At 35.3% G+C, this 12,957-nt stretch overlaps 1 protein-coding gene and 1 pseudogene across 1 annotated transcript in view; one reads left to right on the top strand and one right to left on the bottom strand.

The window, feature by feature from the left end:
• The window catches only part of CSMD3 (CUB and Sushi multiple domains 3), a 1,234,679-nt gene that overhangs the window by 953,770 nt on the left and 267,952 nt on the right, over positions 1-12,957 (top strand). The gene's annotated exons all lie outside the window — the stretch shown is intronic.
• Positions 1,102-1,527, bottom strand: LOC112630088 (annotated as a pseudogene).

Here is a 12,957-nt window from a genome sequence, read left to right as displayed (position 1 = left end):
CTGGATCATGTGGTAGTTGTATTTTTAGGTTTTAAGGGAAACTTCGTACTATTTTATATAGTTGCTGCATTAATTAACATTCACACCAACAGAGCATGAGCATTTCCTCTTTTTTTTTTTTTTTTTTTTTTTTTGCATCTTTGTCAGCATATTATTTTCTGTCTTGATAGTAGCCATTTTAACTGGTGTGTGATAATATCTTGTTGTGGTTTTGATTCGCATTTCCCTGATGATTAGTGATGTTAAACATTTTTTTATTTACCTGGTGGCTATTTGTATGTCTTATTTTGAAAAATGCCTATTCAAAGCATTTGTTCAATTATTAATTGAATTATTTGTGGGTTTCTTTTTTGTTTTGGTTTGTTTTGCTGTGTTTTCTTGCTATTGAGTTGTTTTAGTTCCTTACGTATTCTGGTTATTAATCCCTTGTCAGATGGGTAGTTAGCAAATATTTTCTCCCATTCTGCAGGTTATCTCTTCACTTTGTTGATTATTTACTTTGCTTTACAGAAGCTGTTTAGTTTGATATAATCACATTCGTTTAGTTTTGCTTGTATTGTCTGTATTTTGAGGTCTTATGCAAAGTATTTGCCAGAACTAATGTCCTGAAGTATTTCCCAATGCTTTCTTCTGGTAGTTTCATAGATTAAAGACTTACATTTAAGTCTTAATCTATTTTGATTTTAGTTTTGTATATGGTGAGAGATAGGGGTCTAGTTTTATTCTTCTACGTGTGGATATCCAATTTCTGCAGCACCATTTATTGAAGTCCTTTCACAGTGTATTTGTTAAAAATGAGTTGGCGGTAGATGTATGGATTTATTTCTGAGTTATTTTTCCTCTTCCATTCGTCTATATGTCTATTTTTATCACACTGTCTTGTTTACTATAACTTTGCAGCATATTTTAAAGTCAGATAGCTTGATGCCCCCAAGCTATCTTTATTCTCTTTGCTCCAATTGCTTTAATTATTCAGGATCTTTTGTGATTCCATAGGAATTTTAGAATTTTTTAAAAATTTTCTCTGAAGAGTGGCATTAGTACTTTTTTTAACAAAAAATGAACGCTGACAAGTTTTATTAAATAAAAATTTTGCATTGTTTATTTTTCACCATAATGTTCTGGCATGCTTCTAATGATAGAATCACCCAGCCTAATGATAGCCAGTATGTGTTGTCTGTAGTATATTCCACATGCTGTACCCAATTCAGTATTATTGCCTCTGTAGTGATAGATACCAGTTTTTGCCAACAATACTTGGTACTATAATTCAGATTTCTTCAAAGTCAGGCAGTTTCTAGAGTGGATGATGAATTTTGCTTTGCCTTGTCTGATCATCTTCAGAGTTGGCTTGTACCCTAGCATCTTTTTAATGTGTTGTTGTGTTCAGTTTGCTAGTATTTGGTTGAGGCTCTTTGCATCTATGTTCATCTGGGATATTGGCCTATATTTTCCACTTTTCATAATGAGTTGGAGTATAGAGTTAATTGACTCCAGTGATGTTTTCCTCTTCTTTGTGGCCCCCATGTTCCCGCCTTAGGTGCCGGACAGGCCCCACTCAAGAGCACCTGCCAAGATGGCCAGGGAGCAAGAAAATGTCATTGGTACTTTGGAAGGAATTACTTTGAATTTGTAAATGACTTTGGGTAGTACAGACCTTATAAAAATATTAATTCTTCCAATCTATGGACATTAAATGTCTTACCATTTTTCTTGTGTCCTATTTTTTTAGTAGCGTTTTATAAATTTCATTGTAGAGAGATTTCACTCCTTTAGTTAAATTTATTTCTAGGTATTTTATATATTTTGTAGCTATTGTAAATGGGATTTATTTCATGATTTTTTTCATATGGTTGGTTATTGGCATATGAAAATGCTACTAAGTTTTGTATGTTGATTTTGTATCCTGCCACATTACTGAGTTTATTTATAAGTTCTAACAACATTTTGGTTGAACCTTTAGGTTCCTTTAAATATAAGATCATGTCATTTGCACACAAAGACAGTATTACTTCTTCCTAATTTAGATGCCTTTTATTTCTTTGTCTCATTTAATGGATCTGGGCAGAACTTTTAGTACTATGATGAATAAAAGTTATAAAAGTGGTCATTCTTGTCTTGTTCCAGATCTTAGGAAAAAAGGCTATTAACATTTCTCCATTTAGGATGATGTTAGCTGTTGGTTTGTTATATATGCCCTTTGTTATTTTGAGATATATTCCTTCCATAACCAGTTTGTTGAGAACTGTTATCAGTAAGGGATACTGAATTTTGTTGACAGCTTTTTTTCTTTTTCTTTTTCTTTTTTTTTTTTTTTTTTTTTTTAGCATCTGTTGAAATGCTGCATATAGTTTATATCCATGATTCTGCTAATGAGATGTATCCTGTTCACTGATTTGAATATGTTGAATGATATTTGCATCCCAGGAATGTATCCCACTTGATCACAGTAAATGATCTTTTTAATGTGTTGTTGTGTTCAGTTTGCTAGTATTTGGTTGAGACTCTTTGTTTTCTTTTTCTGCTGTGTCTTTGATTTTGATATCAGAGAAAATTGGCCTCATAGAATGAGTTTGGAAGTGTACTTCCTCTTCAATTCTTTGAAATAGTGTGATTAGAATTGGTATTAGGTCTTCTTTAAATGTTTGGTAGAATTTAGCAGGGAATCCATTTGGTCCTGAGTTTTTCATCGATGGGAGCCTTTTTTCTTTGTTTTTTTTTTTGTTTTTTTTTTTTGTTTTTTTTTACTACTTTCAACTCATTGCTTGTTATTGGTCTGTTCAAGTTTTCTATTTCTTCATGGATCAATTTTGGTAGATTTATGTGTCCAAAGATTTGTGTACTTCTTCTAGGTTTTCCCATTTTTTGTGTATTCTTCTTCATAATAGTCTCTAATAATTCCTCGTGTTTCTGTGGTATCAGTTTTAATCTCTCATTTTTTGCCTGTGATTTTTATCTGAGTCTTCTGTCCTTTCTCTTAGTCTAGCTAAGAAAAAATTGTTAATTTAGTTTATTTTTTCAAAAAAAAGAGTTTTCATTTTATACTTTGTGTGTTTTTTCACTCTTTTTTTTTTTTTTTTTTCCTGTTCTGATCTTTATTCCTTCTTTCCTTCTGCTAATTTGGGGTTTGATTTGTCATTGTTTTCTAGCTCTTTGAGGTGCATCAGATTGTTAATTTGAAGTCTTTCTACTTTTTTTATAGGTATTTCCTGCTATAAATTGGAACTGATTTTGTTGTATATTTAGGTTTTATTTGGGGTGTTTTGTTTATATTTCCTTTTTTCAAGAAATATTTTAATCTCCTTCTTAATTTCTTCGTTGACCCATTGGTTGTTCAGGATCATGTCATTTAATTTCCATGTTATTTATACAATTTCTAATATTGCTTTTGTCTTTGATTTCTGGTTTTATTCCATTATAGTCAGAAAAGATACTTATACGATTCAAATATTTTGGGATTTGTCAAGACTTGTTTTGTGGCATAACCTATGCTCTATCCCAGAGAATGTTCGTGGTACTAATGAGAAGTATGTATACTCTGCAGCAGCCGGATACAATCTTTTGTAAAGATGTCAAGTAGGTCCATTTGGTGTGCAGTGTAGTTTTATTCCAATGTTTCTTTGTTGATTTTCTGTCTGGATGATCTATCCATTGCTGATTGTGGAGTGTTGAAGTCTCCCACTATTATTGTATTGTTCTTTCTCTCTTCCTTTAGCTGTATTAATATCTCCTTTAAATATTTGGGCACTTTGATATTGGGTACATATATATTTATGATTGTTATGCCCTCTTGATAAATTGAGCCCTTCATTATTATATAATAAGTTCCTTTGTATCTCTTTAGTTTTTTGACTTGCCATCTATTTTATCTAAGTATAGCTACTCTTGCTCTTTTTTGGTTTCCCTTTGCATAAAATACCTTTTTCATACCTTCACACTCAATATATGCATGTCCTTATAGATGAATATGTTCCTTCCAGGCAGCATGAATTTGGGTCTTATTTTTTAATTCATTCAGCCACTTTGTTTTTCAATTAAAAATTGAGTCAATTTACATTAAATACCATTATTGATAGATAAGGACTTACTAATGCCATTTTGTTACTTTTTTTCTGGTTATTTTATAACTTCTCTTTTTCTTTCTTCTTCACTTCCTTTGTGGTTAACTGATTTTCTTAACCACAAATTTCTGGACTCATAAATCTACCAAAATTGATCCATGAAGAAATAGAAAACTTGAATAGACCAATAACAAGTAATGAGTTAAATGATTTTCTTAACCACAAAGGTAGTATGTTTGAATCCCTTGCTTTTTATTTTTACTTTCTCTATTATAAGCCTATGTTTTGTGATTACTGTGTGGCTTACAAAGAAAATCTTTTAGTTGTAACAAGTTATTTTAAACTAATAGCTACTTAAGTTTGGTGGCAGAGAAAAGCATAGAAAGAAGCAAAGAAAAATCTATAAAGCCCTGCATTTTGATTTCCTACTGCTCTCCATATTTAGGCTTTTTGTTGTATCAATTTCTATATTTCCATATTGTCTATCTCATAACAAATTGTTATAGTTATTATTTTTGATAGATGTGTCTTTTCGTCTTCAGACTAAAGATACAAGTGTTACACACCATGATTACAGTATTAGAATATTCTGAATTTGTCTTTGTACTTAATTTTATCAGTGAGTTTTATACTTTCAGATGATTTCTTGCTGTATATTAACATCCCTTTCTTTCAGATAGAAGGACTCCCACTAGCATTTCTTATAAGACAGTTATGATGATCAAGTCTCTTAGCTTTTGTTTGTCTGTGAGTTTTTATTTCTCCTTCATGTTTGAAAGGCAGTTTTTCTCACTACTATATTCTTGGTTAGAAATTTTTTTGCCTTTAGCACTTTGAATATTCCATGATACTCTCTCATAGCTTGCTGAGAAGTCTACTGCCAAATCGTAGCTCATTTATATGTTATTTGTTTTGCTTTTGCTGTTTGTAGAATCCTCTTTGTCCTTGACATTTGAGAGTTTGATTATTAAATGCCCTGGGATAGTGTTATTTTGGTTGACTCTGCTTTGTGATCTTTGACCTTTTTGTACCTGGATAGTCATATTTTTCTCTAAATTTGGAATGTTCTCTGTTATCATTTCTTTGAATATACTTTGTATCCCTACCTCTCACTCCTTTTTTAAGTCCAATGACACTTAGATTTGCCTTCTTGAAGCTGTTTTCTAAATCTTGTAAGCCTTCTTTATTCTTCTTAATCCTTTGATTGTATATTTTCAAATAGCCTGTCTTCCAGGTCATGAATTATTTCCTCTGCTTAATCAATTCTGCTGTTGAGACACTCTAATGCATTTTTGCATTCATCAGTTCATCAATTGTATTTTTCATCTGTAGGTTTGTAGGTTTCTATTTGATTTTTTAAATTTTATACACACACACACACACACACATATATATATATATAATTTCTCGAATAAACTTCTAAATTGATTATCTGAGTTTCTGGAAGTTCATTGAGCTCCTCAAATTAGCTATTTTGAATTCACCAAAAGGTTGCACATCTCGGTCACTCCAAGGTTAATCACTGGTGACTTAGTCTGTTTGGTTAGATCATATTTTCTTGAATGTTCTTGAGACTTGTGGATATGTGTCAATCAATGTCTGGGCATTATAGAGTTAGTTATTTCAGTCTTCACAGTCTGGCCTTGTTAGTACCCATCCTTCTTCAGAGAATGTTTCAAAAATTCAAACAGGATTTATTATTGAGTTCCCCAAGCTTGTAGTCACTTCAGCTGTTTCAGTACTAGAGAATATTCTAAGTCCAATTACACTGTAACTATCTTGTGGACTTTTATGTACTTATTTCTGATGGACTTTTGAGAGATCATGGAGAATTTCTTGGGTTGCCAGGATGATCCTTCACTCACTCTCCTCTCTTTCCCTCAAACAGAAGTCTCTTCATACTCAGCTGCCTGGAGTTTGGGAAGGGGTGATGTGACCATTCCTGTGGCTGTTGTAACTGGCATCATGCTAGATTGCACCCAAAGCCTGCAACCTTCCAGACCAGCATAGTACTGAGGCTCACCCAATGCCCATAATCACGGCCTGACGGCTGCTGATGTTTATTGATAGCCTCAGGCCACTTTAATCAGCTGGTAGTGAAGCTAGCTCAGATTTGGGTTTGTTCCATCCTGCCAGAGTAGCAGATTTCCTTCTGACGTGGAATGTATCTAGAAGAAATGATGCAAGCAGTGGCCTGAAATCAGGGGCTTTGGGGATCTGCCCCATGCTGTGTTGTGCTGTGGTGGCAGTGTGCTAGTTTACAAGGCCAAGTCCCCAGTACTCTTCCCTCTCCTTCCCTCAAGTGGAAGATGTCCCGTCTCTCTCTTTGTTTCTGCTCTGTGCTACCTGGAGTTAGGTGAGAGGTGACATCTGCACTTCTGTGGCCCCTGCAGCTGATGTCACTCTGGGTTGCACCATAACACAACCTTCCAGGTCAGTGCAGCACTGGGACTCACCCAAAGACCACGGTCACTACAGAATTGCTGCCACTGAAATTTATTTGAGGCCCAAGACCATTTCAGTCAGCTAGGGCTTAAGCCTTTTTGCTGTGACTGTGGCTACAGATTTCTGTCCTGCCTGGTGTGAGAATAAATATTCTCTCTGTGGGTACTGGCCCAGAGTCAAGGGCTTTGGAATTCTGCCCAATGCTGTGTTCCACTGTGGTAGGATCAACACGGACTTCTAATGCAAAGTCGCAACTGAGTTTTATATATTCTTGTGTTGTATGTTTGATATATAGAATCCTTTCATTTCAAATTGAAGACCTTTCTTAGCATTTCTTGTAAGGCATGTCTAGTGGTGATGAGCTCCTTCAACTTTTGTTTGGGAGTCTTTTTCTGTCCTTCATTTTTGAAAGACGGTTTGACCATGTACGGTGGTAGGCTATTTTTTCTTTTCACATTTTAAATATACCATCACCCTCCTTTATGGTCTCCAAAGCTTCTGCTGAAATAGCTACTCTTAGGGAGCTTCCCCTTATATGTGACAAGTTCTTTTTCTCTTTCTGCTTTCAAAATGTTTTCTTTGTCTTTAATGACTATTGACAATTTGCTTGTAATATGTCTCAGTGTGGATTTCTTTAGGTTACTCTTATTTGGTGTTCTTTGGAGTTCTTGGGTCTGGATGTTCATTTCATTCTCCAGATTTGGGAAGATTTTAGCTATTATTTGCTTGAGTAAACTATTTTGTTTTTTTCTTTTTCTCTTCTCCTTCTGACACTCTCCTAATGTAAATATTGGTCCCTAAATTGTGAGCCTTAAGATTTCTTCACTTTTTCATTATTTCGTTCTTTTTGCTCTTTTGATTGAATTAATTTTATTATTTATTTATTTATTTTATTATACTTTTAAGTTTTAGGGTGCATGTGCACGATGTGCAGGTTTGTTACATATGTATACATGTGTCATGTTGGTGTGCTGCACCCATTAACTCATCATTTACATTAGGTATATCTCCTAATGCTATCCCTGTCCCCTCTCCCCACCCCACTACAGGCCCCAGTGTGTGATGTTCCCCACTCTGTGTCCAAGTGTTCTCATTGTTCAATTCTCACCTATGAGTGAGAACATGCGGTGTTTGGTTTTCTGTCCTTGCGATAGTTTGCTTAGAATGATGGTTTCTAGCTTCATCCATATCCCTGCAAAGGACATGAACTCATCCTTTTTCTATGGCTGCATACTATTCCATGGTGTATATGTGCCACATTTTCTTACTCCAGTCTATCATTGATGGACATTTGGGTTGGTTCCAAGTCTTTGCTATTGTGCACATACATGTGCACGTGTCTTTAGAGCAGCATGATTTATAATTCTTTGGGTATATACCCAGTAATGGTATGGCTGGGTCAAATGGTATTTCTAGTTATAGATCCTTGAGGAATCGCCACACTGTTTTCCACAATGGTTGAACTAGTTTACAGTCCCACCAACAGTGTAAAAGTGTTTCTATTTCTCCACATCCTCTCCAGCACCTGTTGTTTCCTGACTTTTTAATGATTGCCATTCTAACCTGTGTGAGATGGTATCTCATTGTGGTTTTGATTTGCATTTCTCTGATGGCCAGTGATGATGAGCATTTTTTCATGTGTCTGTTGGCTGCATAAATGTCTTCTTTTGAGAAGTGTCTGTTCATATCCTTTGCCCACTTTTTGATGGGGTTGTTTGATTTTTTTCTTGTAAATTTGTTTAAGTTCTTTGTAGATTCTGGATATTAGCTCTTTGTCAGATGGCTAGATTGTAAAAATTTTCTCCCATTCTGTAGGTTGCCTGTTCCCTCTGATGGTAGTTTCTTTTGCTGTGCAGAAGCTCTTTAGTTTAATCAGATCCCATTTGTCAATTCTGGCTTTTGTTGCCATTGCTTTTGGTGTTTTAGTCATGAAGTCCTTGTCCATGCCTATGTCCTGAATGGTATTGCCTAGGTTTTCTTCTAGGATTTTTATGGTTTTAGGTCTAACATCAAAGTCTTTAATCCATCTTGAATTAATTTTTGTATAAGGTGTAAGGAAGGGATCCAGTTTCAGCTTTCTACATATGGCTAACCAGTTTTCCCACCACCATTTATTAAACAGGGAATCCTTTCCCCATTTTTTGTTTTTGTCAGGTTTGTCAAAGATCAGATGGTTGTAGATGTGTGGTATTATTTCTGAGGGTTCTGTTCTGTTCCATTGGTCTATATTTCTGTTTTGGTACCAGTACCATGCTGTTTTGGTTACTGTAGCTATGTAGTATAGTTTGAAATCAGGTAGTGTGATGCCTCCAGCTTTGTTCTTTTGACTTAGGATTGTCTTGGTGATGCGGACTCTTTTTTGTTTCCATATGAACTTTAAAGTAGTTTTTTCCAATTCTGTGAAGAAAGTCATTGGTAGCTTAATGGGGATGGCATTGAATCTATATATTACCTTGGGCAGTATAGCCATTTTCATAATATTGATTCTTCCTATTCATGAGCATGGACTGTTCTTCCATTTGTTTGTATCCTCTTTTATTTTGTTGAGCAGTGGTTTGTAGTTCTCCTTGAAGAGTTCCTTCACATCCTTTGTAAGTTGGATTCCTAGCTATTTTATTTTCTTTGTAGCAGTTCTGAACGAGAGTTCACTGATGAACTCTCTGTTATTGCTGTATAGGAATGCTTGTGATTTTTGCACATTGATTTTTTATCCTGAGACTTCGTTGAAGTCGCTTATCAGCTTAAGGAGATTTTGGGCTGAGATGATGGGGTTTTCTAAATATACAATCATGTCATCTGCAAACAGGGACAATTTGACTTCCTCTTTTCCTAATTGATTACCCTTTATTTCTTTCTCCTGCCTGATTGCCCTAGCCAGAACTTCCAACACTATGCTGAACAGGAGTGGTGAGAGAGGGCATCCCTGTCTTTTGCCAGTTTTCAAAGGGAATGCTTCTAGTTTTTGCCCATTTGACTGAATTATTTTTAATGATGTCTCCTTGAGTTGCTGGTCCTTTTATTAGCTCGATCTAGTCTGCTGCTGAACCTCACTAGTTATTTTTCACTTCAGTTATTGTGTTCTTCAGTCCCATGATTTCTGTTTGGTACTTTCTTATATTTTCTGTCTGTCTGTTGAAATTCTCATTTTGTTCATACGTGATTCTCTTGACCCTTGTGGGCATGTTTATGATAGTTATTTTGACTTTTCTGTCAGATAAATTGTATAACTTCATTTTATTAAGGTTGTTGTCTGGAGATTTATCTTATTCCTTTGTTTGAATTATTTTTTTGATTCTTAATTTTCCTTGATGCTCTGCATTGGCGTATGTGTATTATCCAATTATACACACTGCATCCCGTCTGCCCAGACTCTGCTTGTACCAGAGAAGACCACCATCAATCAACCTGGCCAGAGATTCTACAGTTTCTACCAACAACTGTTTCTCTTTACAAGGAGAAACAGACAGATGGGTTTTGTTGGTTTGTTTTTCTGAGACAGAGTCTTGTTCTATCACCCAGGCTGTAGTGCAGTGGCATACTCACAATGCACAGCAGTCTCAAACTCCCAGGCTCAAATTGATCCTTCTGCCTCAGCCTTTTCAGTAGCTGAGACTATAGACATGCACCACTCTGCTGGCTAATTTTTGTATTTTTTGTGGGGATGTGGTTTTGCCATGCTGTTCAGGCTGATCTTGAACTCCTGAACTCGGCCTTTCAAATATTCAAAGTACTTGGATTATAGGTGTGAGCCACTGTACCCCACTAGCTGTGCTTTTTGCGTGTTTGCTCTGTGCTGACCCACTGCGGGAAACTATGACATCTACCCGTCCAAATCACTATTTCCATTATCCCTTATTTGTGGCAGACCAGTTAGAGTTGTAAGACTGGCAAATAGTTGCCAGTTCTTTGGGCAGTCCTGGCAAAGTTGGGGCATTGGATGCTCAGATAAACTCATTTTCTTCTCAGAGAGAAGCTGAGAGCTGATTTTTGTTTGTTTGTTTGTTTGTGGTTGTTGTTGTTGCTCATGTTATGCTGAGCACAAAGAATACTTGGGACATCTGAGCAGCAGGGAAGCTTGAAGCTAGGGGCAATTGATGCCCCTAGCTTCCATCTTTGTTTTCCCCAGCTAATATACTGTGCTGGTCCCATCAGAGATCCAAGACTGGCAAGACAGAAGCCAGACCTTTGCAGAGCCCTCTTGGAATCGTTGGGGTGATGCATGTGCAAACCAAGCCCTTTTCTCCTCCGGGAGAAGCTGGGAGCTAGGAGTGAATCTCTTCCTGATTATATAGCACTTTGCCAGTGGTGGGGATTCTGGCGAGAGGGTGTTCTGGATCTCTCTTCTAGTTTTGGTCAGTCTGGTTTCACATTCACCTGGGCTGCAGGAGCCTTTCATTTAGTTTCTGGATTTCTCATAAAGGAAATTTGTTGATGATTTGTTCCCAAATTTGTGTTTTTTGGGGGGTAGAGTGTACAGGATTTTCTACTTTGCCATCATGCTGATGTCACTTGTCATGTTCTTTTTATTGGAATTATTTCCTAAATTAAAGTGCTCCTTGGTATGCAATTTATCACTAGCATCACGATATCTTTGTTAGTAATAGGTTTTTCTTTCCTAATTACTTGCTAGCGTGTTATGAAGAATGGGATATTTTAATTGAAGAATTTACTGTGTTTGAATCCTGGTTTTCTGTCTTTAAATCTTGGTATATGTTGGTACTTTAGACCTAAGAGTGTATAACTAGTTATTTTAAGATATTATTACTTGGTATTCTTTTTTATGAGTAAATTGCCTACAAACTTTAAGATGATAAATCATTGGAATAGATGTTTGGATTAGCTACAAGATTTTTAGATTTTTAATATTTATATTAAGGATTATGTACAAACTGCTAATAACGTCTGCACACTAATTACAAAAAAACTCAATTAAATTTTCTTTTTAAAAAGTGCTGATGAACTTGCAACTTGCATACAGTGTATGTTAACATACATGAGGACCATAGTGTTTTCACTGATGATGTGAAAACCAGAAGACACAAACGTGTTTTAAAAAGGAGGACTTTGTATTTAGGTGAAATGAAAACTCTACTATACTAATTTCATCACATTGTATTCTAAATTATCTTCTGAGAATGTAAGAAGAGTGTTAATACACCAACTCCCTTAGCAGAACTTCACAAATAGTTGAATAAATCTATTTTTATATGAGTCACGTCAATTGCGTCAATTAGAGAATCAGTAACATTGATTGCCTCAAATACTTAAATTCCAATGCAAGTTTTATTTTTGTGTTCATTTCATGATGTAAAAGTCTTTGACAGTTGATTGTGTTAAAGTTAAACATGTATTATAAATTCAGTTAAAATTAGTATTTTATTATTTTTAAATTTACTGAGACTTAGGCCGGGTGCGGTGCCTCACGCCTGTAATCCCAGCACTTTGGGAGGCCGAGGCGGATGGATCACGAGGTCAGGAGATCAAAACCATCGTGGCTAACATATGAAACACTGTCTCTACTAAAAATACAAAAAATTAGCCGGGCGTGGTGGTGGGCGCCTGTAGTCTCAGCTACTCCGGAGGCTGAGGCAGGAGAATGGCGTGAACCTGGGAGGCGGAGCTTACAGTGAGCCGAGATCGTGCCACTGCACTCTAACCTGGGTGACAGAGCAAGACTCTGTCTCAAAATAAATAAACAAACAAATAAACAAACAAACAAATTTACTGAAGCTTGTTTTACTGAGAAAACCATAGCCCAGCATGTTTAAAAAAAAAAAAAAAAAAAAAAAAAAAAAAAAAAAAAACCTTGCGCACCTACCTAAAAAAAGTGTATTCCCATAGTTTTTGCAGTGTTTTATAAGTATCAATTTTGTTGATAGTGTTAATTATTCACTATCATTACTTCCTGCTCACTTACTTTATCAACTACTCAAGAAAAGTGTTAAAATGCCCCAGTGCAGTTTCACATTTGTCTATTCTTTTCATCTTTTACTTTTATTTTTTGCTTCATGCAGTTTGAAGATATGATATGAGCTGCATACATTTTGGATACTATGGGGTTTTTTTGAACCTTTTTTGATTCTTTTATTGATATGAAATCTCTCTCTTTTTCTCTGGTAATTTTCCTGTGTTAAAATTTACTTTGTCTATATGTATATCCTATGATTAGTGTGGCATGTTCTGCCTTTTAGCATCTTTTTACTTTTAAGTTACCAGTGTCTTTATATTTAAAGTAGACTACTAGTAAATAGCTTATGGTTGCATCTTGATGTTTTATAGTTTGAAAATCTCTATCCCTTAGTTGGAGTCTTTTAAGCATTAGACCATTTATGTTTAGTACAATTATTCACTTGATCAAACTTTGTCTACCATATTGCTATATATATATATATATATATATATATATATATATATATAATTGAATCCACCTGTTAATTGTTCCTTTTATTTT

The sequence above is a fragment of the Theropithecus gelada genome, chromosome 8 (genome assembly GCF_003255815.1).
Source record: "Theropithecus gelada isolate Dixy chromosome 8, Tgel_1.0, whole genome shotgun sequence".
NCBI lineage: Eukaryota > Metazoa > Chordata > Mammalia > Primates > Cercopithecidae > Theropithecus > Theropithecus gelada.
The sequence above is the reverse complement of the archived record's forward strand: the minus strand, read 5'-3'. Positions and strand labels throughout refer to the sequence as shown.